This window comes from Pongo pygmaeus, chromosome 3 (genome assembly GCF_028885625.2).
Source record: "Pongo pygmaeus isolate AG05252 chromosome 3, NHGRI_mPonPyg2-v2.0_pri, whole genome shotgun sequence".
NCBI classification, from domain to species: Eukaryota; Metazoa; Chordata; class Mammalia; order Primates; family Hominidae; genus Pongo; species Pongo pygmaeus.
Window position 1 is genome coordinate 6,666,422 of NC_072376.2, and position 19,403 is coordinate 6,685,824.

The following is a 19,403-nucleotide window of genomic DNA, read 5'->3' on the forward strand; positions in this document are numbered from 1 at the left end:
GCGAGATATTTTAGCTGTAACTGGCCAAGCTGGCTGCCAGGGTTTCCAAGACAGGGTTCCACAGACTGAAGAGCTTTAACAACAGAAACTTATTTTTCACAGTTCAGGAGACTTCAAGTCTGAGACCAAGGTGTTGGTCTCAGTCCCCTCTCCTTGTCCTCCAAGTCCCCTTTCCTTGGCTTGCAGATGGCCATCTCTTCACTGTGTTTCCACAGGGGCTTCCTTCTGTGTCTTAACCTTTTCTTATAAGGACACCAGGCATATTGCATTAGGTCCCACCCTAAAGACCTTATTTAAGCTCAGTGACCTCTTTAAAGGTCCAATCTCCAAATACAGTCACATTCTGAGCTTCTGGGGGTTAGGGCTTCAGCACTCAAGTTCTGGAGGACACAATCCAACCCATAACACCCTCTGTCTCTTTCCCTATGCCGCCCTCATCATAATTCCTCCCACTTGGGAGCTGCTAGGGAGGCCAAGGGCATTTTGGGGATGTAGATGAAGGGGGATTGAGTTGGGGATGCCTTGGTTTGGGTTTAGTGGGGTGTGTTTATGTAGGTCTGAGCCAGTCTGTGTGGGTCAAGCTGTTGCTCCCTGAACAGGCTAATGGCTCCCAGGAGTGCCCGCCTTGCCATGGCTCTGGCAATGTGTGCTATGGTGCCTGGCACCAGGAGTCTATGGGAAGGGGAAGAGACATAAGGGTTGAAAATGTAATTCTTCCAACAGGAGAGGTCTGGATTTGCAGACCCTCAGAGTCACAAGGCAACTGGGGGTGTTGTATAGCCCAGGACTGCTCAGCAGGAGTCACATGGGGCATTTAGTAAAATACTGATTCCTGGACCCTGCTACTCTGAGGTTTCAATTCAGTGGGATGTGGAGGAGCCTGGGCATCTGCATTTCTCCTATGCCTCTCCAGGTGATGGGCACCAGCACTGAGGTTTAGGAGGTGTTAGTCGAGTCATGTTCTGGTTCTCAATTGTTCAGTTGTTTTTCATCATGAAAATTAATAACATCCCAATAAGAAATCTGGAAGAAATAGAATTCTTCCAAGTATTAGCATTCATTTATGAAAGAATGATAGACCTTTCTCCAAATTTGAAAACAATCTCAAAAAACTACATGACATTACCAATAATGAGTTATGAGGCTGACAAAGTTTTCCAACCAACGTTAAAATTTGTTCCCATCATTATAGGAGTACTCTGAATTATCTAGTTTCTCCACAGGAAAAATATTATAAAATCATTGGCTTCCAAAGAGGTAATCAAAAATGACGAAGAAGCAAAAAATGTAAAAAAAAGATATTATAAATGTGGATGTCAGGTATCCAATTAATACAATTTTATATTAGTTTTATAATGTTTTTGCAATTTTTTGATATTTATCAACTTAAAATATTTTAAAATTTGTTGTGATTTATTATTCTAAATAAGTTTTCATTTTTGTACCAAGTCTTGGTTTTTAAATTCTTCTTCCTAAGGGGGACTGTAGAGGCTCCAGGTTTTACAAAATCTGGATCTACTAACCACTAGTTACCTGTTCAAAAGTCATTCTTCTTCTTTTCCTCACTAATGGAACCCTGACTTCATTTCAGGCAGCAATGTACCTTCAATTAAAAAAAAAAAAAATTCTTGGCCGGGCGTGGTAGGTCACGCCTGTAATTCCAGCAGTTTGGGAGGCCAAGGCAGGTGGATCACCTGAGGTCTGGAGTTCGAGACCAGCTTGGCCAACATGGCAAAACTCCATCTCCACTAAAAATACAAAAATTAGCTGGGTGTGGTGGTGTGGGCCTGTAATCCCAGCTACTTGAGAGGCTGAGGCAGGAGAATCGCTTGAACCCGGGAGGCGGAGGTTGCAATGAGCCGAGATCATGCCATTGCACTCCAAACTGGGCAACAGAGCAAGACACCATCTTAAATAATAATAATAATAATCCCAGCCTCCTCTGAAGCCAGGGCTGGCCACGAGACACCGTCCCAGCCAATGAGATAAAACAGAGTTCTCTGGGGAGAGTTTTCAGGAAAGCGGTGAAGTGGAGCTGACCTAGTGTGGGTATGACTTTTGTTCTTCCCCTTCTTGACTGGAATAGTGATGAGATGTCTGGGAAGAGGCAGCCAACTTGCCACATAGAAGACATTTTGAAAAAGAAAATTACATCCTGAGGGTGAAGGAGTGAGAGAGGATAAAGTGAGGAACAGCTTGCCTTTGGATTTCTTGTTAAGAGAGAATAAAAATCTGTTTAAGCCGCTGTCTAGTTGTGATCCCGATTACTCACAGCCAGACATAACCCTTAACCTATACACATGTATCAAAGTACCACCAGCTGGGCTTTTTAAACAACAGAAATGCACTGTCTCACTTCTGTAAGCTAGAAGTCTGAGATCAGGTGTCAGCTGGTCCACGCTCCCTATGAAGCCCTGGGGAAGGATCTGTCCCAGGCCCCTCTCATGGCTTCCGGGGGTTTGCTACCATCTTTGGCATTTCCTTGGCTAGCTGATGCCTCGACCTGATCTCTGCCTTCATGATCACACGGCATGCTCCCCTTGCTTGTGTCTCTGTATCCAATTTCCCCCTTTTATAAGGATAGAAGGCAGACTGGATTAGGGATCCAACCTACTCCATTGTGACCTCAGCTTAGCTAATTACATCTACAACGACCCTATTTCCAAGTAAGGTCATATTCTGAGGTCCTGGGAGTGAGCACTTCAACATATGAGTTTTTTTTTTGGGGGGGGGGTGGGGGGAACACAATTCATCCCACGATACCTGGGCATTGTCCCTGATTGTCCCTCCCTCCCTCCTGTCCACGTCCAAGCCATGAGCATGTCCTGCCAATTCTGCACCCAGATTGCTCTGATGCGCTGATACTTCACTGTATCAGCGTGAAGGAGGCCCCCACACTGCCTCCTTGTCCCCACTCTTGACTACTTCAGCCCGTGCCCCAAGGGCAGCCAGGGCATCTGCTAAAGATAGTCTCACATCTGCTCACAAATATCCTAGTTCCTCCTGACCCCCTGAACTTTAGAGGTCTGTACTTCCTCCTCTTCTGAAGTTAGGCATGGCTGTGTGACCTGCTCTGGCCAATGAAACGTGAGCAGAAGTCATGAGAGTCCCTTCGGGGCGGAAGCCTTCAAAGCCAGCATAATTGTCACCTTTCATTCACACTGCTGCACCATGTGGGTGCTCGGCTGGGAGACAGCCCCAGTAGCTTGGGCTCCCAACCACTCTGATGAACAGAGCCCCACTGACTGAGGCAGGATGTATGATGCGGGCAAGACACACCAGGGAGATTTGGGTTTGGTCGTTACCGTGGCTAACATAGCTTATCCTGACTGATGCACTTTAAAAAATATCAATCTGACAATGGTCCATGGGATCACCTTCCAGGTGAGACAGTCTCCAAACTCTCTCCAGCCTGCAAGACCTTGCAAGCGCTGCCGCTCTGTGCCCCCGCCCCCCATCTTCCACACGCTCTCTCTCACCGTTCTGTGGCCCAGATACTTTTATCAGATTCTCAAACATGTCCCGTTCACCGCAGTCGGGGTGTTTCCCCATGCTGCTCCCTTTGGTCGGTGCTGTTCCCTGCCTTCTCCTTGCTAGAAAGTAAGCTCTGGTGGGCAGCGGCTTCCTCTCTGCTGTTCACTGTGGTGTCCCCACATCTTAGTGACTACCTGGCACACAGCAGGTGCTCAATAAATATTTGTCTAATGACACTGAATGAATGAGTGTTTGCCCAGCTGAGTCCTGCCCCTCCCAAGTCTCAGCTCGACAGCACATCTTTCATTTGGCTATGACCTGGTGATGTGGCTTTGCTGGGGGCAGCCTGGGCTGGTTGGGGGAGGCTCCCTAGGCTGGCATCCGCCCAGCTCTGCCGCTTGCTGGCTCTGCCGCCTTTAGCGCGCGCTTTAACCTCTGACCTTCAGACCTCTCATCCGTACAGAGGGGGACATGGATCTCCGGGGTCGCTGCGTCCTCCTGACCACTGACGGCCGGGACGGCCCCAGCCCCGCTTTACCTGCAAGCCCCACTCCAGGCTCGAGCCCCAGAGGGCAGGGATAGCTTCCCGGGGCCCGAGCCTTGACCAGAGCCTGAAAGCTCCTGCCGGGGGTTGCTCCGACTCAGTGAGGCGCCAGGGTGCCCGGCGCGGCTGGGGGTGCTCAGCGCCGGGACCCCAGCCCTGCCCCGGCCGCCGGCTGTCCCAGTGCGCACGCTCCAGCAGCTCAGCGCCCCCTCCCGCGGCGGCAGGAGCGCTCCCGGCATCTGCCCGGGGCGGGGGCGGGGGCGGGGCGGGGCGGGCGCCTTGCCCTCCTGCCTGACTGGCAGGAAGACAGGCCAATCGGAGGGGCTCCCCTGGGGAGGGGCGGGGCCGTGCCTGAGCCGGGCGCCGGCGGCCGAGGGAGCTGCAGCCACCCGCGTGCGGCACGCGCCGGCCGCCTGCCCCGATCGCGGCCACCAGTGCCGCGGCCTCTCGACTCCCGCCCCGCCAAGCCGCGCGCGCGACTGCCATCCTCCTCAATTGCTTTTTACGATTTTTTTGTGCATGCATTCATTTTCTGTTCCGTTTTGTCCTTTTTAAGGCGGTGGCGGCGGCGACAGTGGCGTAAGCTCGCAGCGGGGAGGGGGCGGCCGGAGGATGCGGCGCGGGGCTGCGCTCGCTACGCCCGCTGCTGCTGCCCGGCTCGGGCCTGAGCGCCGAGCAGGTGGGTACAGGTGCGCCGGGGGGCGGGAGGCGCGCGCTGGCCAGAGGGAACCCGTGGACCCGGCGACCGAGGGGCGGACCCGGCGGCGAGGGACGCGGCGACCGGTGCCGCCCCGCCCCATCGTCCATCTCCCCCTCCTCCGGCCATCGCGCCCCCTCTGGGTCCCTCTTCCACTCTCGCATCCCACCTCAGTGGTCCCCCACCCTTCCGTACCCATCCCCCACTCCTCTTCAGACCCCCTTGCAAAATCTCCCAGCCGCTGCGTCGCTTCCCCCAACACCCCCTCCCGGTCCCGCCCCCAGCCCCCAGCTCTCCTTCACGCCACCCCTATTTCCACTCCTCTCCGGATTCCGCCCCCAAGCCAGGGAGCGGGAGGGGGACCCACCCGGTGCCTGCCGGAGTGGCGCGGGGGGTGTGGCCGGCCGGTCCCCTCCGTGTCTTCCGCAGGGTAGGTCGCAGTCACCCAGATCCCCGCCCAGGTGGCAAAGAAGATGGAGCTGGGGGCCGCGCCCCGGCGGCTGGGGACCCGAAGGCGAGGCCTCCCAGCCCGCACCCCACCCCACGCACGGCACACGCCGCCGCGGCCCCTGCCACGCACACCCTCGCGCTGCTCCGCCCACGTGGGCGCCGGGGAGGAGGCTGAAGAGATGGGAAGAAAGGCTGGCACCCACCCTCCTGCCGGGCCGGCGCGCCCTGGGCGCACTGGCCTCCGGAGATGGCGCGCAAGGATTGACTCCCGTGGTGCCAGACACCTTGCCGGGCGCCCTGCGTCGGGGCCAGCGGCCTCGCTGGCCTGCGTCAGTGCGCTGCGGACTCGCCTCCCAGTCCCTCGGTCCTTCGCTCCATCCCCCCTGCTGTGGGCTCCTGAGGATCCGGCCTGGGCAGCCCAGATAGAGGCCGCTTACGAGGCTGGCGCTTCTTTTCGCCTTAGAAGCATCCCGCTCCCACACACCCCAGCTCGCCGGTCTCCTGAAGGCTGGGCCAGCCTCGGCTCTCCGCCAGCCTCTGCCCGGCTCTCGGCTCTCGGAGCTCCAGCGATACTGTATCTAACCGCCAGCCCTCCTCCGCCGCCCGCCCCATCTGCGCACACTCACAGGCACACTGTCCTTGGCCTTTGCCCGTGCTGTGCTCTCTCCGGGAACGCCCTAACTTCAGCTGGCCAGCTCCTTGTAGACTAAGGTCAGGGAGATCCCCTTGCCCCTCCTGAGCTTTCCTGGACCGTGGAGCTGTCCCAGGATGCTGTTACCATCTGATGGCCTCTGCCTTCCAGAGCAGAGGAGGAGGTGGGGAGGAGGGCAGGGGCAGCCTCAGCCCCTCTCCCAGGGCTCCACCCACAGTGAATGTTGGGCATAGCGGGGCCATCCCCCCTAAGTCAGAGCAACCCGCTGGTGTGGAGGGCGAGGCCATGGGAGGAGTTGGCCCTTCCTGTAGCACCCTGGGCTGGTGGGTGGTGGCTCCACTAGCTGGGATGGGCAAGGAGGAGGGACACATTCGGGGATGGAGTGGGGGAATTAGGATCCTTTCCTAGCAGGGCATTGTCACCCTCCTGGAGACCTGCGGCTCTGCAGAGACTGATGTTGTAGCACACAGTGGAGGCTTGTGGCTTGTTGCAAGATTTTTGTTGCTGTTGAGGTGTGTACTGGTCTGTAATGCTGAACATCTCCGCTCTAGAGTCTGGGGTAATTCTTACGTGTAGTCTTTTTGCTGTAAGCAGCTCCCAAAGGATCACAGTGTGGACCCAATGCATGAGATGACTGGCATTTTCCTCCTTCCCAAACCACCCATGACCTCCTTCCCAAACCACCCATGACCTCCACCGCCCCCAGGACCTCACCAGTTCCTCACATCCTGGCTTCCCTGGCCCATCTCTCCGCTCTCCCTGCCACGATGTCTCAGCCACGCCTGCTGCCTCTGTGTTGTGTAGACATGTCTTCACACTTGGGTTTTTCCCCCACATGCTTTTTTTCCCCCTCTCTAAAACAATGCTCCCCTTCCTTGAGTATCTGGAGAACGATTCATGATTAAGCCCAGCTCTTAGGTTCCATCATTGTGATTTTCCCAGACTCTGCCGGAAAGACTGTGTGGTTCTCTCATTTGTGTTCTCAGAACTTTTTATACACATACAGTGTGATATTTGTTTGTGTAGTTTTTCCTTAAGCAGATCTTGCCCACTAGAGACTGGGGACACGGGACACAGTGAGGTGGCCTGAGAGATGGTCCCAGTTTGGTGGGGGCTCTGTTTTCCTGGGGAGGTGACCACACAGACACTGCCCGTGCTGTCAGAGAGCCGTGTGCAGGGAGAGAGGGGGACAGGCCCCCCTTGGCCCAGCCAGGAAGGCTGCATGAGGAAGTGGCAGGACTGTGGCCCCACTCTCTTGGTGTGTAAGGCTGGATTGGGCTGTGGGACAAGTGGCAGAGGGAACAATTTCTAATGTGTAAGCCAGCAGCGATTGCTACTGCAGGCTATGGCTGTCTGTTTAACTCCTCGAGGGTGGGGCCTTGCCTCTCTTCAGGCTCTGAGCCAGACTGCCAGGGTTCCCATTCAGGCCCTGCCTCACTTAGCTGTGATTGGGCAAGTGCCTCCCTGCTGGGCTTTCTAACTAAATGGGGGCTTCCCTTGGGGAGTCTGAGGATGACTGCAGTGTGTCCCAGTTCTCCTGGGTCACTCCTCTCCCCATAGTGGCGATGGGATCAACCTGCAGGGCTTCTGAAGTTGGACTCGCCTGTAGTTTATCCCTTATCATTGTGTGATCTTGGGTAAGAGGATTAACCTCTCTGAGACTCCATTTCCTGTATAAAAGGGGGCAGTGGTAACTTTAGCTAGGTTGGTGTGGGGATCAGAGGTGTGGTCCCTGAGCAAAGGTAGCAGCTTTATGAAGGGTGATGATGATGAAGAAGCTATGAGAATATTTATTCATTTAGCTTTGTCACAGAGCAAACTCCCACACCCACATTTGGGGTCCTTTTTTAGCTAACGATGAAACTAATGATCAGAGCAGCGGCCACCGTTGTGGTGGGCCGAGCGGTATGAGGGACCAGGCTAGGTCAGTGGAACTGTGTTGAGGACCAGCTTCCACCCTACTGACAGTGTGACCTTGGGCAAGTCACTTAGCCCCTGTACTCACTTCCTTTGTCTGGATAAGGGGAATGAGGGCCACATAAGGAAATATCATCACTGAACCTCCCTCTTCTGCCTCGGGTTATCTCATCTTTGCTGCACGGCACCACACAGGGTGAGGTCTGCGTGAACACCGGAGAGGGAGCCGAGTCTCAGGACACTGGGGGACTCAGAAGTGGGGCTCCCTGACTCCGGGCCTCAGGTGTTGCCCCACGGAGCACACTGACCCTTGTAATGGAAAATGACCTTCCAACAGGGATGGCATGAGAATAAATCAGAAAGCCTTCTTGGTGCTTTTTTTTTTTTTTTTTTTTTTTGACAGAGTTTCTTTCTTGTTGCCCAGGCTGGAGTGCAGTGGCACAATCTCGGCTCACTGCAATATCCGCCTCCTGGGTTCAAGTGATTCTCCTGCCTCAGCCTCCCAGGTGGCTGGGATTACAGGCACCTGCCATCATGCCTGGCTAATTTTTTTTTATTTTTAGTAGAGATGGGGTTTCACCATGTTAACCAGGCTGGTCTCAAACTCCTGACCTCACCTCAGGTGATTTGCCCGCCTCGGCCTCCCAAAGTGCTGGGATTACAGGCGTGAGCCACCGCACCTGGCCCCTTCTTGGTGCTTTTAACGGAAGCATGTCACCATCGTGTCCACAGTGGCCATTGGTGTTGCTGTAAGCGGAGGCTCAGACAGTGACCCCAGGGCTGGCCACTGGTGGGACCACAGCATCCTGACTCTAGCCCTGGATGCCTTCAGAAAGTGTTTTCTTTGCTCATTCTTTTCTGGGGCCAGGTGGACAGTGCAGGGGGCCATGGATCAGCAGGGAGGGGCAGGGACAGGGAAGGAGCTCTGGGGGCCTCATGCTGTGAAGGGCTGAGTTAGGAACCCCTCCCATAGGAGGTGGGAAGCAGGAATGCTTGCAGGGAGTGGCCACAGAGGTCACTGTTAGATGCAAAAATCATCGCGGTTTTTGCCATTACTTTTGCACCAACCTCATACTGGAAAGTAGAGGAGAACGGGCCTGTGGTGAAAGCACCTAGGGGCAGCTCAGAGTGTGGGAGGGGCAGGTCCCCAGTGGGGCTGGGGGCTCCCTCCTGCCTTTGATGTTAGTATTGGTTTTCAGAACTGCAACCCGAAGTCTTATGCCTTTCATAAGTCTGTAGAGGTGAATTGACAGAAAGGCTGTTTTTCTTCATTATGACAGTTAACATGTGTGAATGGCACTTAGCAAGTGCCAGGATCTATGCCAGGGGCTTTTGTAAATAAAGTTTTATTAGAACACAGCCACGCCCATTTGTGTATGTATGGTCTGTGGCTGCATTTGTGCCAGACTGGCAGAACTGAGCAGCTGGGGGAGACATCTGTGAAGCCAAAGACATTTACTCCCTGGCCTTTTCCAGGAGGAGTTTGCCTCCCGCTGGTCTGTGCTGTCCCTGGTCTGACTGAACCCATTCAGTCCCAGAGGAAGGCGCGCACCTGCATTTCTATTTTATAGATGTGCACAGAGGGGCTCCGAAGCTCGCCAGGGATTATAAAGCGAGTATGTTCCAGAGCAGGGATTTGAAGCCAAGAAGCCAGTGTTCTTTTTTTGGGGAGGGGAGGACAGGAGCAGGGAGATTTATATTTTTATTAGCTTCTAATTTAATTTTACCATGTTTAAGAGAATGTGGTATGTGTGATATCTATTTTCAAAAATTTGTTGACAATTCCTTGATAGCCTAGCACCTGATCATTTTTTAAAATATTTTTTCATCATGGTTAATATACTAAATATATTAAAATATTTAATCATGGTTAATATATTAACCATTTCTAAGTGTGCAATTCAGTGGCATGAAGTACATCCACACTGTTGGGCAACCAGTGCTACCGTCCACCTCTAGAACTCTCTATTGTCCTCACGTGCGGCCCACATTCTTCACTGATGCCCTGTGCTGTCTTGTGGGAGTTTTGTGGAATAAAACAAATGTTACTGGCATCATAATTTAGCAGAGAAGGCTTTGACATCAGACTTGGGTTTGAGCACCGGCTCTGCCATTTACCAGCTAATCTTGTGCTATTGTCTGCAGCCCCCTGAACCCTCTGCAACTCAGGTTCCTCATTTGGGAAATGGGGATCACCCCAGTCTGGTCCCTGCACATCCCTCGGTTGTGAGGATGAGATTAAAGAACGGGGGTGAAAGGCCTAGTCTAGCATCACGCCGTGGACAGCAGCTGCATTGGCGGGTCCCTTTGTTGGGCACCACCACCCACTTGTGTTAGGTCAGCCTGTTCCCCTCTGTGTGGTTTGAGGTGGCCCCTTTATCCTTTCCAGGGCCTGCAAGCATCCTCAGGACCCACTGCACATCCTTAAACTCCCAACTGGCCTGGGAGGACCCGGGTACAGGCTGCCTGCTCTCCTGTCTCCCGCCGTGGCTTAGACTGGCTGAAGGGCCACTTTAAGGAATGAAAGGGGTTCTGTGTGCACCAGCCAGGGACTGCCAGTGGGTGCTCATTGTGGCAGAAATACCCTTATGCCTGCCAGGTCAGAGGGGGGCACTGGCTCGGTGTGCTGGCCTCTGAGCTTCTCCCTTGGCTGCATTTTGAGTCAGGAGCCTGGACTGGCCCCGGGTCCCTCGTCAGCGCTGGAGGGGGTGGGACACATCACTACGGGGTTTCCTTCCGTGAGGACTCTAAGGAGTTGACAGTGGAGGCAAGGAGTGAGCTGGTAAGTAGCTTTCCACTATCTTTTACCCTGGGAGCTTCTGTCTCCTGTCTTCTCCCACCCTGTCCTGTTGCATCTGGTGGCTGGTTGCCCCTCTCTGCTTGTTCTGACATGGGACTGTATTGAATGAGATCATAACCTGTGTCTTCCATTGAAGCAATTCTTTTTCCCCTTCTTTTTCTTAAAAAAATTGAGGTGAAATTCATTTACTCTAAATTAACCATTTTCAATTATACAATTCAGTGGCATTTACTACATTCACAATGTTGTGCAACTATCACCTCAATGTAGCTGCAAAACATTTTCCTCACTCCCAGACAAACCCTGTGCCCATGGGCAGTCACTCCTCACTTCCTCTCTCCCAGCCTTGGCACCCATCCATCTGCCCTCTGTCTCCTTGGATTTGCCTGTTCTGGATATTTCATAGACGTAGAACCAGATCGTATGTGGCTGGCTTCTTCCACTTAGCCTGATATTTTCAAGGTTCACCCATGTTGTAGCAAGTGTCAGTGCTTCCTTCTTCTTTATGGCTGAGTAGTATTCCATGGTGTGTATATAACACAATGGTCTATTCATCTGTGGATGGACATTGGGGTTGTTCTCACCTTTATGGCTGGTGTTGGAAGCAGTGCTCAGGGTGTTAACATTTTCTTCCCAGGGCTTTGGCTGCCCAGGTCCTGTTCTGCAGGCTCTTACACCCTCTCCTCCCCTGCTCACTAATGCATCAGTTCAGCCTCTCATGATCAGCACTGTGCTGGGGGCTCGCAGCCTTGACTTGTCCTTGAAACCTGCAGAATGGTTGTTGGCTTCTCATTTTCCAAGCAAGAGTGTGGGAGCTCCCCGAGGCAGGAGGGACGATGCAGGGGCCAGCCGAGTGCCCCAGAGAGGCAGCTGGCACAGCGCAGGGAGCCCTGGCTGCCTTTCTTTCGGTTGCAGAAACATGCTGGATTCTTGCTGCTCAGAGCGCTTGTGTGAGCTGCTTGCTGCCTGGAATGTTCATCCCTGCCCTGGCCCAGACTGGCTTCTTTTCACCCCTCATGTCTGTATTAGTCAAGGTTCTCTAGAGGGACAGAACTAATCGGATATATGTGTATATGAAAGGGAGTTTATTAAGGAGAATTGACTCACCAATCACAAGGTAAAGTCTTACGATGGGCTCTCTGCACGTTGAGGAGCAAAGAAACCAGTGGTGGATCAATCTGAATCCCAAAACCTCAAAAGTACAGAAGCCAACAGCACAGCCTTCAGCCTGTGGCCAAAGACCCGAGAGCCCCTGGCAAACCACTGGTGTGGGTCCAAGAGTCCAAAAGCTGAAGAACTTGCAGTCTGATGTCCGAGGGCAGGAAGCATCCACCATGGGAGAAAGATGGGACCGGAAGACTCAGCAAGTCTGCTCTTCCATCTTCTCCTGCCTGCTTTATTCTAGCCACGCTGGCAGCTGATTAGATGGTGCCCACCCAGATTGAAGGTGGGTCTGCCTCTCCCAGTCCACTGACTCAAATGTTAATCTCTTTTGGGAACACCCTCACAGACACACCAGGAACAATACTTTGCATCCTTCACCAATCAAGTTGACACTCAATATTAACCATCACAATGTCTCAGCCTAAATTTCTCCTCCTTGGGGAGGTCTTTGACTGTCCCAGATAGCGGCTGTGCCCCTGGTCCCCATCAATACCCTGTTTTCTTTTGAGAATCATCATGATCTGAAATGATTTTGTTCTCATTTCCCCTCCCCAAAAGCTAGAATCAAGCACTATGAGGGCAGGAACCCTGCCTGTGGGGCTTCCCCTCCTCTGTCAGCCTTGGGCATTGGCACAGAGCAGGTGTGCAGTAAGTAATCACTGCTATTGACTTAATTTCCGAACTCCACCCTGCTAGCTCTGTGATCGAGTGCTCATTCCTTCATCTTTCTGAACTTCACTTCCTTCTTTTGTGAAATAAAGAGAATGTCCCTATCTCTTGGGGTTGGTTTTGGATGTAGACCAAAACCAAAACAGGCTCAGTGGCGTCTGCGTGCAGTGGGTGTTTGTCAGTCGGCGCTGCTGCTGGTGTTACTTGTGGAAGTCATGGTCATTGTGATTGTGAATGAGTTTCCTCATGCCAGGTGACTCATACGCTTGTCCTGAGGCCACCAGTGGACCTCCTGGAGCTGAGCTGTCCCATTCCAGTAGCCACTCACTGGTAGGGGCTATTGAGCACTGCAGTGTGGCTCCTGTGGCCTGAGATGGACTGTGAGTGAAAAATACACCCTGGCCAGGCGCAGGGGCTCACGCCTGTAATCCCAGCACTTTGGGAGGCCGAGGAGGGTGGATCACCTGAGGTCAGGAGTTCAAGACCAGCCTGGCCAACATGGCGAAACTCCGTCTCTATTAAAAATACAAAAATTAGCTGGGCATGGTGGCACATGCCTGTAATCCCAGCTACTTGGGAGGCTGAGGCAGGAGAATTGCTTGAACCCAGGAGGTGGAGGTTGTAGTGAGCCAATATCGCGCCATTGCAATCCAGCCTGGGTGACAAGAGCGAAACTCTGTCTCAAAATAAATAAATAAATAAATAAATAAATAAATAAATAAATGCACTCCTGGGCTTGAAGACGTATGAAAAAAATGGACTGTAAAATATCTTAGTGATAACTTTCACATGAATTTCACTTCAAAATGATGCTATTTTGTGTATATTCGGCTAAATGAAATGTATTATTAATTTCATCTTCTTTTTACTTTTTAAAATGTGGCTACTAAACTGTGAAATTACACATGGTGTGCATGTTGTATTCCACTGGGCCTTGCTGCTGTAGCTGTAAGCTCCAGAGGGCAGGGTCCCAGGCTCAGGCCTATGGGGCTCACCCTCCAGCTCTGCCTTTTATGAGGTCTGTGACCTCAGGCAAGTTAATGAAATGGTTTTTGTGCTTCAGTTTCCTCCTCTGTAAACAAGAAGCTCAGCTTGATGACAAACAATGACAATGCACCTTTGAGGGCCACCTTGTGCCCTGCTAGGATCTGGGGCCCCATGAGGACAAGGGGTGGCAAGGTCTTTGCCCACAGCAGCTTACGTTCTGGGGGAGGGGAGACCCATAGCCTCCACAGGTGAAATACAGAGGCTGACCCAGCCACTAAGGCCTGTGATGAGTTCTCTGAGGGCCTCAGGAGGGACATGCAGGGGACAGTCACACTGGCGGTGGGAGCTATGTCTCTGGCTGTGAGCCCTCCAGAAGGCCTGGTGAGGAGCGCAGGGGTAGAGCTGTCTGGAGTCTGGAGCCTGACACACACTGGGCTCTCACTCACTGGCATCCAAGCCCATGACTTTGGCGTGGCCCAAGAGTGTCAGGCCACTCTATTGCCTCTTGGCCACTCAGTGGCTCTAGCCTGTGTAAGCCTTTTGCAATATTAATTGCACCAGGATTTAAGAGTTTGCAACCTCACGTTCATTTTCTGCACTCCCTGCATCCCCCAGTGTGGGCAAAGCTGCTGTTTGTCCCCATCCTGGAACTGCCCCACACCAGCTCTCATTGCCGTGGGTGGTTGATTCTCAGGATGTGGTGCAGGCTGCCTGTGCTCTTGTTTGATGCATCCCCTCTGCTCTGGACCCCATCTCCACTGCTTTCTGTCAGACCCAGGAGGGGACTATGGGCTGAGTTTCCAACCCAGCCAGGAGCCACGAGGGAGACATGTCACATCACCCTGGGAGCTCTGGCGTCCTGGGGTATCACCCCATCCCTGTCACTGGGTGTGTGTGCTTGTTCCACATGGAGAGATGCCTGGGGGCAACTTTGTCCTGGGATTTGCAGGGGTCAGGTAACAGTGTCATCCTCATTTTCCTTGTGCACACCTGCCGTCAGGTGCCTGGCATTGTGCCGCCTGCTGGGGTTGGGGGTGGGAGGCGGGGTGTGCTCACAAATCAGCAGGAAGAGCCCCAGGTGATTATCGGGGATGGCAGCAGACGTTCCTCCCCAGGCCTCTCCCTGGACCTCCACCACCTCCTTGCTGGGGAATGAGTGACTTATCTGAGCTCGCACAGGTGGAATTGGCAGTGGCGGGTTCAGCCTAGCTTTGGCTACTCCTAAGGGTGCTGTTCACTTATGGAAAGAGTGTAGGATGAGCAAGTCTAGAGAGGAAAAGTGCAACATGGGGACTTTGTTAATACAATTGCATTTGTTGGGGATTTTTGTTGAACAAGTAGATTTTAGCTGCTCTTGCAACAAAACATGTGTAACTATGTTAGATAGAGATATGTTAATCGGCTTCACTATAGTAACCATCTTATGATCTATATGCAGCCTGTAACATCATGTTGTAAATTTAGCCTGGCATTGCAGCCCCCCATGGCCTGCTCCCAATTCAGCTCCCATCATTTCCCCCATGAACCATAGCCCTCTCCTGAGCACTGCTCCTCGGGTGCCACTTCTCCATCCTTCTTGGGCCCCAGGAGTGGAGAGAGACCCACTTACTTACTCTACAAATGAGGATTGAGTGAATGAAGTCACTGGGGCTAGATTCAGACAGGCCCAGGGGCAGGGGAATGGACTAATGGGGCTTCCTTCTCTCCTCTGATTTTCCCAGTGTGGCATGGCCCACCCTGCCTCCCTCTCCTGCCACGCCTGCAGCAGAGCCTGTGTCTAGCTACACAGTCCCCCGGCTGCTCTCGACTGAGCCAGGCCTTTGCACATGCTGTTCCCTTTGATAGATCTGCCTGTTTGCCTCCCCCACCCCATCCACTTGTGCTTAAGATCCATCATGCGCTTTCCTCCAGAAAACTCCATCCCCAGGTAGGGCCAGGCATAACCCCAGGGCCCTCACTGCCCCACACCACCCTCTGCCCTAGCCACTGTGTATTGCAGCTGCCAGTGACTCGTCTGACTCCTCCACTAGACAGAGGGCTCTATGACGGTAGGAATGCTTTCTGATTCACACTGGGACTTCCAGACTCTGGCCAGGGCAAGGTGCACAGTAGGTGGTTAATAGATTTTCGGCTTTTAGTCTCAGGTTCCCATAATGTCAGTGTTGGGAGGGACCTTAGCAGGAGCACAGTATGTTCTTTCTATTGCTTGCATCAGGTCCACTCTGCGCTTAAAAAAACATCACTCTGTTCTCTGCAAAAGCCACCTCTAGTGACAGTCAATTTTCTGAGCCTCAGATACTATAGTGCTTGGGGTGGGACTACCCCTGATTGTTGTATCAGTCCAGAGATGACATTTGCGAAGGTTCTGTAAAACTCAAAGTTTCCCTTTCCCTCTTCAGACTGGGATTTCACTACCTTATGGTGCAGCCTGCTTTTAGTTTAAGGCAGCAGAAAAATGTTAGAATGCTGTTCTTCAGAAACAAACTGCATTCCTGTGGTCCCGGAAGGTCACATTTCTTATTCCATTAGCCTGGTTTTTCTCTTTCTCCCAAGCCATACCCTCCGAATGCACTTTGGAAGACAAACCTTCTTTCTGGATGTTGGCAGGACTGCTTTGTTGGGCCAGGGCGCTGGGTGAGTGAGCTCATTATGCCCGGCGGTAATTGGATTTCTGCAGCAAGTCTTGGAGCCTTCCAGGCTCAGGGCTTGGCGAGGTTCTTTTTGCAAACCAGATATCTCATTTTGAAAAAGGGCCTGGATGCCCCCACATTGTGCCTAATCTATTTAAACCACTGGGCAGATGCGTGCTTTCCTGACATGATCTATCTCTCCCAGGAAGTACCATAGGCACCCAGGATGAACCAAGTCTGTGAGAGCCTGTGCATTGCAGAGCCCCGGATTTTTCTATAGGGACAAATGCAAGACACTTCAGACTGAAGACACAAACAAGTCTTATTGCTGGATAGGATATTAGAAATTGGGGTGCTCTAGCCAGAAGATGGGGGAGGGATGCAGGTGCCCCAAACCTCAGGTGCCCCAAATTAATAAGTTGTTAATTTGGAATTTCACGATTCATTTGCTCCTGGGTTGTAGCTTCCCTTCATCATTGTTAGTGAGCAGAGGGCTTTGGGGGTATGCTAAGAGGTCAAGTGGCAAGGAGGTTTGGGGTGTGTTACACTCTTAGGTAGGGATGTGGGCTGAACAGTTTGGGGTGGTGTCTTATCCGTTTAGTGTTGGAAGTGGAGAAAGGACCTCTCCTTATCAGAGCCTCCTGAGCAGGTGTCTGTGAGAACAATGCCACAGCATTTGAAAACACCATCATTGTGGACTCTGTTCTGAATCCTGACCATCCCTCCCCACCTTAGTCTGAAGCACTGAGCTGTCTCCACACTTCCAGTCACCACATGTCACAAAGGGGATCTCGAAAATATAATGGCCCCATTCTGCCTCCTTGTAAGAAGGTCAAGCTGTAGACTTCCAATCTTCCAACCCAGGAAGCTGGTAGTGGACATTTTTGTAGATGGTGTTCAGAGACTATTGGATAAATAATTGATTGGCTTCCATTTACTGGAACCAAAAAGAAAAAAAAATGACAGATTTGAAAATTAGCCATTTAAGAAACTTAACATTGTCAGAAAGGTAATTCTGCTATCTAAATTTAAAAGAAATACCTCTTTGAAGTCCTTCCTCCTGACTTACATGGCAAACACAGTGTCTGATTCATTTAGTGCAAAAGAAGGCAGTAATGGAAGAGTAAAGGAGCAAAAATGACGTGAGGCATATTGAAAACAAAATAAAATGGAAGACTAAAGATGAATAGGTTAAATAAGCCAATCAAAAGGTAGATGTTGTCAGGGATGAAATATATGATCCAAGTATATGCTATCTTGGTCCTTTCAGGCTGCTATAACAAAACACCTTAGACTGGATAGCTTATAAACAATAGAAATTTATTTCTCACAGTTCTAGAGGCTGGGAAGTCCAAGATCAAGGTACCGGCAGATTCAGTGTCTGGTGAGGGCCTGCCTCCCCATTGACGCCAGTCTTCTTGCTGTGTTTTCACATGGTGGAAGGGGTGAGCTAGCTCCCTAGGGTTTCTTTTACAAGGGCACTAATCTCATTTATGAGGGCTCGCCCTCGTGACCTAATCACTTGCCAAATACCTCACCTCCCAATGCTATCATACTGGTGACTAGAAACATATGAATTCTGGGGGTACATAAACATTCAGATCATAGCACTATCTATAGGAGATACACTTTAGATTCAAGGATACAAATAGTTTGAAAGTGAAAGGATGAGAAAAAATATATCATGTAAATAGCAAACATAAGAAAGCTAAGAGGCTATACTGATATTAGACAAAATGAGTTTAAAACAAAAAAAGTTACTAGAGATAAAAAGCAACATTTTATAATGACAAGAAGTTCAATACATCAAAAATATACAACAATTATAAATATATTTGCACCTAACAACAGAGGACCAAAATATATGAAGCAAAAACTGACAGAAGTGGGCTGGGCATGGTGGCTCATGCCTGAAATCCTAGCATTTTGGGAGGCTGAGGTGGGCAGATTGCTTGAGCCCAGGAGTTTGAGACCAGCCTGGATAACATGATGAAACTCTGTCTCTACAAAAAAATACAAAATTAGCCAGGCATGGTGTTGTGTGTCTGTAGTCCCAGCTACTTAGGAGGCTGAGGTGAGAGGATCAGCTGAGCCTGGGGAGGTTGAGGCTGCAGTGAGCTGTGATTGCACCACTGCACTCCAGCTTGGGTGACAGAGTGAGAGACTGTCTCAAACAAACAAACAAACAAAAAACCTGACAGAAATGAAGGGAGAAATAGATAATTCAACAATAATAGTTGAATATGTCAACACCCACTTTCAATAACAGATAGAACAACTCTACAGGAGGTCAACAAGGAAGCAGGGGACTGGAACAACACTGCACACCAGTTAGACCTAGTGGAAACCTATAGAACACTAGGCCAAGGACATCAGAATAAATATTCTTCTCTAGTGCTTATGAATCATTTTCCAGGATAGACCATACGCTAGGCCCTAATACAACCTCAATAAAATTAAAAGGAGAGAAAACAAGCAAACAAAAAACCAAAGCACGTTCTGTGACTACAATGCAATGAAGTTAGAAGTCAGTAGCATCAAGCCATGCCTGGCCTGTAGCTGATGTTCGGTTCTTGCCAGTCAGACACCGGAGGCCCCCACTTTTCCCTTCCTGTCTCATCCTCCATCACTCCTGCTTGCCCCTTCACTTTCCTTTGCAAACTGACTACTTGACTACTTCCCTGACTCTAGCCACCTCGAGGCTTTTCCAACTTCCATGCTTTTGCTCACCATCCCACTTTCTTGGAATGCTCGTTCCTCAGACTTCCCCACCCTGCGGTGCCTCCTCAGTCTGCATCCTGCCCATCAGCCTGACCTGCCTCTGGCAAGCTCCAGGGAAGCCTCGTCTGCTGTTCCTCCATTCCCCTCACTTCAGCTGGGAGCTTTCCCTGCTTGGGACTTGTGTAATTCTCACCACACCTTGTTCGTTCTCCTTCCTGTGGCCCCTAACCAGACTCTGTGTTGAGTGGCTGGCCGTGTCCACTTTCATCTCCATTACTGAATGGAGTGTCCCTCTTCTCCCTCTTATTGTCCAGCACAATTGGGAAATGACCTCCACACTGAGGTGATTAAAAAAAATGTCCAGTCTGAATTAGTCTCATATTTAATTGTAGTCTATAAATATTTTCTCAATGTAGTTTTAATAGTTCAGATAGAAAACCTGGCTGTGGGCTGTTAAAGGTATTGTCTAGAACACCTGCCTTAATGAGCCTTAATCAGGAGGGTTTGTAATGAACAGATCTGAGACGTGGTTCTCAAAATGAGGTCCCGGGCCGGCAGCAGCCTCACCTGGGAGCAGCTCAGAACCACAGGTCCTCTGGCCCCACCCTGATCTCCTGGATCGGGGACTCTGCAGCTGGGGTCTGGCTTTTGTTGTTTTGAGATAGAGTCTTGCTCTGTCACCCAGGCTGGAGTGCAGT

The 19,403-nt window shown here is 51.4% G+C and overlaps 1 protein-coding gene across 2 annotated transcripts in view; it reads left to right on the forward strand.

The window, feature by feature from the left end:
- The first annotated feature begins 4,378 nt into the window (after positions 1–4,378).
- JAKMIP1 (janus kinase and microtubule interacting protein 1) overlaps positions 4,379–19,403 on the forward strand; it is a 178,604-nt gene continuing 163,579 nt past the window's right edge. Inside the window, exon 1 of one of the 2 annotated variants that reach the window (XM_054484761.1) lies at positions 4,379–4,697. The gene's annotated coding sequence lies outside the window, so the exon portion shown is untranslated. The remainder of the gene's footprint in view (positions 4,698–19,403) is intronic. The other variant, XM_054484760.2, reaches the window with a different exon arrangement.